Here is a 9,932-nt window from a genome sequence, read left to right on the forward strand (position 1 = left end):
GTCATCAAAGGCCTCCGTCAGAGTCCCCTGTATAATGATAATTGCGACTGAAAAATCACCCTTCCCCGCCTCAGCCGTCTTCGAACAGAACGTTCTCCCCCGCGGGTGAGACTGATCGTTATCGTGCTGTTCATCCGCGTTGCCATTTCGCGGCGACGATTAACCGCCGACGGCGAGACGCAGCGGAAAGAGGGTCCCGGCTGTGATTGGCCTCACCGTCCGCGACGGATCGGTTCGTCACGACGTGATATCGACGTCGCGACGTAATCGCGCGCGAATATCATCGTAAAATCTTGGCGGAGACTCCGAAGAGTGTTACAGACATTACTTTCCGAATCGGTTAATTAACGACATTACATTCGTGATATCCGCGATATTACGTCTATCTGCTTCTCTCTAAATTCTTTGAAGTGGAATCTCATTCCGAAGAATAAAAATTGAACTCTTGAATTTTCAATCGTTAGGAGTAGGATTTCACTCTTTAGAGTGACTATTCGTTCTAAAAGTTTTAGAGAATTTGCTTGCACTTGCATTCAAAATCTTTGCTTTTCTTCTCTTCAATATCCGTATGTTTACAGAAAGAAAAGCTTCGTTAGAAAAATATTTATGATTTGATATTAAAAAGTTAAAAGAACGATGATATTCGACAAAGAATTGACTCCGCACGGAAAGAACTATTTTACTGAAGTATCAGATCTGAGAATAATTTTGTTGAACCATTAAAATAATTATGTAAAAAAATCAAGCATGCAGATGAGCAATGTTACGAAAAGTTTTGACATTCTGTGATAGCAATTAACTTGAACATCTTAATATAGATCATTATTTTGATGATTCAACAAAATTATTTTTTCTCTATTTATATCTAAATTTTTCGATAATAAATTTTCCGCAAAATCGTCCTTTCCGTTTATTTATCTCGTTTTGAGTACAAAAATTTTCAAGCGACGCAAACAAATCTATTAAACTCGTATATCTATTATAGCTGACGCGTATCTGAATCGTCGAGGAAGAAGAAGAAACGTGGCAATTATCAAAAAAGGAAACGTGCGATAAATATAATGGATGCAGACGTGAGCTTCGCAATCGCTTTTTTTTTCCTGCGTTTGTATTTATATACGACAGCGGTAATCTAAAATATCTCGGCGCATCGCGTTATCTCGAGTGCCACAAAGGCCGTGCGGACGGGCATCGGCATTGTTTATCAGACATCCGCCGTCGAAATTCGCTGAATTGCATATCCGCGCGATGAGTAACTGGCACGACGCTAAGCGTCACGCGTCGCGTCGCGTCGCGCCTATACGCGCATCCGCCGCGATTCAGCATAATGCGAAAAGGAGAACGACTCCTCGTTGCCGTCTCAAATGCGTGTACGTATACCTACGAAGTGTCCTATATACGAGATCACCGGATGTTGCTCTAACCGCGATTTTCTCGAGCCGATTCGAAGATGATTTTTCCTCGGTATAAACGTTGCCGACGAAGATCGTCTCGGCAACTTTCCAATTTTTAATATATTACACGATTTAGTCTCAAATTAAAATTCCGTCGAAGAAACGCCCCTGAATTTAATTGAGAAACATGAATTTATCTCGATTCGCTCCGCTTGATTTTCTCTGCTGGTCACTTGGGAAAATTGCACAAAGCGTCTCGACGATCTCTCGGAAGAAAAGTCTAGTCGAAATTGACCGTGGAGTCGTCGCAAAAGAACGAGATAGAAGTGGGACGCACCCCGTATATATGTATAACGTAACGTAAACCGCGCGTGTCCGAGTGTTCAGCTTAATTCAGCGCTTCTGCACACCGACGGCTTTAACGGATCTAAAGTTAGCGCGGAATGACGAACGTTCGTGCACTTTCCTATTACTCATTTGAGGCTGCTGTACGAGCTCAATGTCATCGCCGAGTGCCGCGCCGTCCGTCGTGCAAAACGCGCGGCGGAGAAAATTCCGCAAGTAGATTAAACGCGGTTTCGAACCATTTCTCGTAAATCGTGCCTCGACCGTAAGTTCGGCGGCAAGAACTCGATGCGGCAAATTAGCGCGACGTTAATTATCAATTATGATCCTGCGTCACTATCGTTACTATCGTTATACGATCGATAATACTGTTCAGTAATATTGAATCAATAATACTGATAATATCAATAATTTGCAACCTTACAGTATTATTGGCGATATTTCAGGTCAATTTTATGTACATAATTGTGCAACCATATGTCCTTTTTAGGGATTTTACACGGTTAAAATAATATTGCCAGTACCAACAAATATCGACGTTATTATAATGTGTGGTTAATTATTATTGACGGATTGATATGAATTATTATAATAGGCCGTTAATTAATTATTGATAGACTGATGTAGAATATTTACGGAAATACTGACATACATTTTTTATGAACCTTGCTCTCTAAAAGTGAATCAGTGTATTATCACTGACTTCAGTGTTACATTTATAACTGTAATATCAGTGAATATTTACTGTTTTTCAGTAATAATACACTGATTTATTTTGAGAAGTTATGGATTCTACTAAGATTGAATCTGCAAAAAAATATAACCTCTAAAGTGTGAATCAGTGTATTATTACTGAAAAACAATAAATATTCGCTGATGACTTCAGTGCTTATACATTTATAACTGATGTAATCAGTAATAATACACTAATTCACTTTTAGAGAGTACATGGCCAATAATACTGTTAATATCAATAAAGGCTAACAATATTATTGACTTTGATCCGAATTTTTTGATTCGAGTATCAATATCGCTCTGATAGGGAATATTTCTATCACAGCGATGCTCGAGAATACAAAATCCAAATCATTGTCAGTAATATTGTCAGTATTTGTTGGTGCTGACAGATTATTGGCAGTAAGATCCATATTACGTCACGGGATATTCTAGATTTCACACGCGGTTATTGTGCTCTGAAATTTCTGACTTGCCGATTTTATCATATCTATTATTAAATTTATTGAGCCATATTATTATTATATGTTTTATCATATCTAATTGCAAGACGGAAAGAGTCGCGTGAAAATACGTAGTTTCGTATTACAAAGGCTTTCGGCTTAAAAAGTCAATCGTCAAGGTGCCTTTCTGCCTCGTAAATTCTTCAATATAATGCACAATTTAAAGACAATCGGCACTTCGAATGTATCCACGCTCCAACGTCTATCATTCAATTATCAAAGGTTATTAATCTCCGGAGATAAGGCGCTTTCATTGCCGTTTGTCCATTGAACTGTCGTGATGTTACACGCATCAATAGCAAGGCCTCGCAATCTTGACGAGTATTGGTTCTTTTTTTCCTTTTTTCTTTTTCGTTTCTGACTTTCCACTCCTATCGAAACATTCGCTTTTTATGAACGAAAGAACAGAATGGGAGGACAGCTTTAAAAGTCGACTCTCGCGGAAATAAAACGGGGAGGGATGGGGTGGCTTGGACCGAAAAAAAAACAAGAAAAAAGAAATTCGTGCTTTTAATGCTCGTCCACTAATGGACTGGTTCCGACGACGACGGCGAGCTCTGCCCACGAATTGACGCTAATTTATCATGCGAGCTTGAGCGAGTATTATGTATAATAAGCCGCGCTTATACATCGCAGTCGGCTTTATTAAACGCGACTATCTAAGTTCGAATTAATTGGATATTACATTTCAATTTCTTAATGGACCGCCGAGCACATTCGACTCTCATGTCGGCACTCCTATGCTTATTAATCCACTAAAAATCGACGTTTCGATACACACGCGTGTCCTTACTTTATTACGACTTATTTTATACGAGCGTCATTCATATCTGCAACTTGACTTTTATCTGCAATCCACCTTCATTATTATCGTCGAATTTATTGCAGAGATGCTATTGCACCTCTTTCAGACGCTCAGCGTCCGGCGACACGGAATGCAATGAAGCGGTGCAGTCGAACGGTTTATCGCCGTTTTCAAGGTTGTCGACGCTTCTTCTTCGTGGCATAAATATTCATCTTCCTCCCACGTCCGAGAATAGTTTCGCAATGCGCGCATGTCACCGGCCGTTGCTGATAATGACGGACTGCTGCACATCCCGAGGTATCACGTTACGCGCAACGGGACTCCAAATTTGCGATAATGCAATCGAGAACGCGATGCGTAAGAGCTTCGGCAAAACGAGGACGCGGTTCACCATTGCAAAAATTCGCTTTTGTCTCGCGATTGCAACGTCGCGTCACGTCGATTCTGTTTTTCGCGATTTTGAGGTCACTTTACATTGTCAATCACAAATCAACCCTCCGTCTGCAATCTGGGTTTTTTTATCCAAGTTTCTTTTACTATTGCAGGCTTTCAAAAAAATGTGTGGGAAAGTTCAAGATCATTTTTTAACATTTCTATTACATTATACAAATTTTCTCGATTATTTTAAGAGAGAGAAATGGATTATTATGTTTTCCTTTATTTCGGAAAAATTTAAGAATATTTCGCTTGTGTCAAAATAGACCCAGATTGCAGACGGAGGGTTGACATTAATTTTCTTTACTTTGTAATTATGAAGTCACTGCAACAATGTGGATGGATCTTTGAATATTTTGTTGTATGTTTCACGGTGCTATCGAATTTCCGTCCACCGTTTTCACGCGCGTGTAGATCGTGTGCACACGTTGCGAAAACGTCTCGAAAGCTACCAGACAAGCGTCACAAGTCGCTAATTTTCACTCCACGCCACGGCCTTGAATCCGAAAATGTACTAACGTCTAGGAAAATTTGCGCGATTTCGGAGGTCTCTCTCGATGTGTACGCGGTCGACTTTGAAATATGAATTTAAAAGATTCAGAGACGCAGACACTCGGGGCCATCGTTGGTGTAGGTCGGACGACCACCTTTTCTCTCTCTCTCTCTCTCTCTCTCTCTCTCTCTCTCTCTCTCTTTCGATGAATATTTAAAGATTGCCGAAAGTAGTGGGTAATGTATGCTGCAGGATATTTTTCATACTGTTTCACTACTTGTCGCAGAGAGGAACGACTCTCAGGCTGCGAGCTGATGCGAGATTTGTTAGTTTAAAACACTCACGCGCTATAAGCGCGTTTATATTCTATCTTTCCACATATAATGAGCGATAAAGATACACCGTTAAATATTAAACAATTAAATTTAAACCAATTTCTTAAGTTAAATAACATTTTGTTATTTTTAACTTCCGAGTTTGTTGAAATCCATTATTGTAATATAAAACATGTGGTTAAAAAATAACCATATTTAATCAACTCATTTCTATGGTTGAATTGCTTAAATTGAAAGAAAATGCATTCATATTAATGTATGCACTTAGTAAATAATAAATTAAATTGAAGTCAAATTCATTTCTTGAGTTAAATTGAGTTTAATTCTATTGGTTTAGTTCAATTAATGACATATTAAAGAAGCAGTGATGACTTATACACCTGAGAAAAAAATGTACTAAATTTTAATAAATACTTGACTAATATTTACTCACAGTAAATAAACATTCACTGTAAATGTACATTTAAAAAAAGATTATTTAATCACATTAATGGTACAATATCTTTGTATTTAATAAATATTTAATCGGTACTATTCAAACAAATGAGGGCTCGAAACATCGTTTGTATTATTGTTTAGTTTAATTATATTATATCTTTAATTTTAATATTGTTTTCTTATGGTTCGTAGCCCTTCTCGACACTTTTATTATTAATTTATATTAATTGAATCATTTTACACGATGTATTTTGATTTCTTAAAATTGAAATTTTTTTCAATATTAGAAATAATTTTAAAAAATCTCAAATTGGATCTAATTTGATATCAAAAATTTAATAGTAGAATGAAGCTTAAATGTCCAAATCGAACGAAATCTACTTTTTCGTGGTATCGTCTATTTCATTGCGGATGCAGGCGAAATTTACGCGATACAGATACGCTTAACGTGTGTGCATGCGCGCGTCTGTCTTCGAGCGTTGCACTGTCGTGTTTGCGTCTGGTCAAGGTGCCCGACACCGCCGGTACATATATAGCTATGCACGGTACGTACGTGTGTGTGTGTATGTGTGTGTGTGTGTATGGTGTGTATATGTGAAAGTGTGCGCACGTGTATGCGCGCATACGTTATAATACATACCGTCACACCGGCAGCGCTGGCCTTGTGACCACTCTCGTGTCCTCGTCCCACCCTCTCTGCATGCGCCGATACGCTTCAAGTCGCGTTTACGACCAAGCAACGCTCGCTCATGTGTAATTACTTAATGCGCGGTCTCGGCCCCGCTCGCACGGGAATGAATATCGCGTCGTCGCGAGGAAATTTAATTGGCGACTCCGGCCACGTACTGAATCATTGCCGCTGCGACCGGGTCGCCCACCGCGGCCGTTATTCCCAACGTGGAAGGAAATATATAATTCCACGATGCGACTTTTCCCGCGACTCCGGGAACGCGCGACGAATCGCGATCGTGATCGTCCCTCCTTTTCCGCCGGTATTACATAATTCCGCGCGAAACGCACCTGCGACGAGTATGCGTAAAGATCGTTTCTGACCAGCTGATCTCGCTGTAACTTTCGGTACACATATGTTAAAATTTATTTTGAATAATGTTTTTTGTAAATTTCAAAGGTACATAAAAAGATCACGAAATACATCGAAAAAAATTTACTAAATCTTATTAAACGTTTACTTACAGCAAATCAATATTTATTCAATAAAAAAATTATAGTTAAATCAAATTAATGGTTTTTTAAATAAACATATATACATACATTTGATAAATATCTACTTAGAACTATTTAAATGTTTATTAAAATTTAGTATTTTTTAGGATATTAAGGTGATTATATAATTAATTTAGTGTCTAACGACGTACAAAATTAATGTAAAGAAAATTATATTAATTTTGTACATTATATTATTATAGACATTAAATTATTATATATCATCTTAATATTTTGAAATCTTTTCGCTCGTTTTTTTGCCTTGTTTAACATTCATTTTTTATTTCGCACTCATAAGCTTGACATTTGTTAAAATTTTGCTGTATACAGAAAGTAATTTCGTCGGACCATCAAAATAATTAAGTTAAAAACTAAAAAATGATGGTAAAAGTTTGTATATTCTAGTTTGAGTTTGCAACAAAATTATTTCTTTCTAAGAGATCTTTATTCGGTAAAATTTTAAATCTTAGCAAAATCGTTCTTTCCGTGTAAAAGCAGCAAGTTTTCGAAATTCTAACATCGCGGACGTTGTAGGTACATACGCGCTCATGTCATGCAATGACTGCAACCAAACGGGCGGTGTATCTCAATGCAGTCTCTATTTCGCGCGCTGCAACGGGCACTTCCTTGGAATCTCGCGAACTGTTGACGACCTTCGGTCCGTCGCTTTGCCGGCCGGCCGGTCGACCGGTTGCGTAATTAAACCAGCAGCGTGGTGTTTAATAAATGAGAGTGATGAGTGGCATGCAAGCGACGACGACGATGGCGAACGGCGACGACCCGGCACTCGAAATAGAAGTCAGCCGCGAGAAGAGCGAGAGCTACGACCTCGATGTATAACTCATCTCCGTGCACGCGAACGCACGCGGCGAATCGCTGACGCACGCCGAGAGCGAATGCACCGAGATCATCGCTCGCGCGTGTATACGTAACGACGACGGCGACGACGATCGCCCGCGAGATTGCCCGAGAAAACTTCCTGGAATTAAAAGCGATCGCTCACCGCCTCTCATTATGATACTCCCGTCATAATCAGGACGGTAAGGAAAACGTTCGCGGAAACGCGAGAGATGGATGGCGAGATGTATGTCGATCCGTCGACCAGAATTTGGAGTACCGAGATGAACGAGTGTCGTCTGCGAGAAGACCTTTCACAATATCTACGCTGAGAGAAACGTTTGGTATGAATAACAATTATTTTGTTGACACGTGAATCATAAAAACTTTCTTATATTTAATTTAAAAATTTTGTTAGTTTAACTAAATTTTGGTTAGAATAATCAAATTTTAATTGGAACAACACAATTTTTTAATTAAGAAATATGAAAATTTTTGTAATTCACCTATCAACAACATAATGGTTATTCAAACCAAACATTTCTCTCAATACATACGATGAGAACGATTTTGCTGAAAGACGAAAAATATTGCTGGATACAGAAAAATTTTTTGAACTGTGAAAATAATTCTGTTGGAGACTAAAACTGGTTGCTAGAATATCAAAATTTTTTTTATAGCACTACTCATCACTTTTTAGTTTTTAGTATAAATATTTTGATGGTCCAATAAAGTTATTTCCAGATCTGTATCCAGTAAAATTTTAAGTCTTTCAGTAAAATTGTTCTCTCTGTTTTGTTACCTAAAAAAAGATTACCAAGAAATGAATTTCATTGATAAATTTCTCGTTAACCTTTAATCTTTAGGTAACTAAATATTGTGAAAACGAGCTTGTTATATAGTACAATCTAGAGTTAAACTCTGTTAACTCTTAACTCTTACAACTGAAGCTAGATTTTGTAACTCTTAACGACATATTGTTATCGTTTTTGTAGAGTTTTTTTGTCACATTATCTGCGCATTGTAATGGTAACACTATCATTAAGAGTTACAGAATCTAACTGCAGATGGACTCGGAGAGGACGTAACTCTCGTTAGTCCGACCATGACACATGTCTCGTGTGCGACGATCTGCCTGATAATTTATCTTTCTTTTAATCTCAAGGTAAACGAAGTGCGAAAGTGCTAAATCCGTTACGTATCTGGCGAGATTCGCGTGCTATTTCGATCCTTGGGTCGTTATCGCGAATTACCAACGCGCGAGTCGAGCATCCATGGAATAATTCCAGCGCGAACTCTCCACGGTCTCGGATCGACCGCATAAATCATTTTGTGGGTCACCGGAGCGGCCACGTGGTGGCCCCGTTTCACCGGCTCAGCTCGGCTCAGCTCGGCCTCTCCTGATCGAACATTCGTTCCTTCTCGGTCCACGAACTCCCAGCGGCCGATATAGGTAATGCGCATCGGTCGCTCGCTGGCCGTTGCATTGGCCTAAAAATAATCATCGTGTTCTCTCTCTGTCTTTCTCTCTCGGCATGGCGTGGCGTTTTCCGTCTTAGAAAAAGAATCGATATTATCCGAGGGTATATCGTTAACCGAGCGCAGTTTTTATGAAGACAGATATCTCGTTAATGAGCCAGAACTTATTTATTTTTTTTTAAATAATTGTATATAACTGTAAAGATGTGTATATAAATATACACATTTATTATTATTATTATTTAATTATATACTATATATAATTTTGTACTAATTATAATTATTATAATTATATTTGATACTTGGTAATTTATGTTCAATAAACTGCTGTAATGTTTTTTACCGTATTGTTGCGTATATAAAACATTATGTCCACTAATGTTACATGAAAAAAGCTGTTTTGCTAAAGTATGTAAAAATTTTGTTAAATTGTCAAAATAATTATTAGGACACTCAAACTGATTGCTAGAATATAAAAACTGTTTGCAGCGTTGCTCATATTGCTTAATTTTTCTTTTGTAATTATTTCGATGTCCAATAAAATTATTTTTATTTTAAGCAATATGTAAAAATAAGGCCAATAATGAGCAAATTTAGAATGTCAATTAATTTATTAACGTAATAATCTTTATTAACAAAGATAAAAATTATTTTCGGATATGTATTTATCTAAATTTTTAGATACTACAGCAAAATCGTTCTTTTCGTGTAAATTTTGGGATTTCTCGGTACTTGTTGTAAAAAAAGTCAATGCTATCTTCCATACTGATTAGTGACTATCGATGTTTTCTTGGCGGTCATTTCTGGTGCAGTGGCATCAGCGTTATAAATCCCAATCTATCCGTCTGCTGCGCATTTGTCGGTTAGTGATGCGCTTCCGAGCGAGCGAGTCGGTCGAATGGATCAGAG

At 38.0% G+C, this 9,932-nt stretch overlaps 1 protein-coding gene across 7 annotated transcripts in view; it reads left to right on the forward strand.

The window, feature by feature from the left end:
• Positions 1-9,932, forward strand: part of usp (retinoid X receptor ultraspiracle) — a 101,091-nt gene that overhangs the window by 65,447 nt on the left and 25,712 nt on the right. Inside the window, exon 2 of one of the 7 annotated variants that reach the window (XM_018457685.1) lies at positions 9,419-9,420. The exons of the other annotated variants lie outside the window; for them this stretch is intronic. The gene's annotated coding sequence lies outside the window, so the exon portion shown is untranslated. The remainder of the gene's footprint in view (positions 1-9,418; positions 9,421-9,932) is intronic. 7 annotated transcript variants of the gene reach the window in all.

The sequence above is a fragment of the Mycetomoellerius zeteki genome, unplaced genomic scaffold (genome assembly GCF_001594055.1).
Source record: "Mycetomoellerius zeteki isolate Tzet28-1 unplaced genomic scaffold, Tzet1.0 scaffold655, whole genome shotgun sequence".
Taxonomy (NCBI): domain Eukaryota; kingdom Metazoa; phylum Arthropoda; class Insecta; order Hymenoptera; family Formicidae; genus Mycetomoellerius; species Mycetomoellerius zeteki.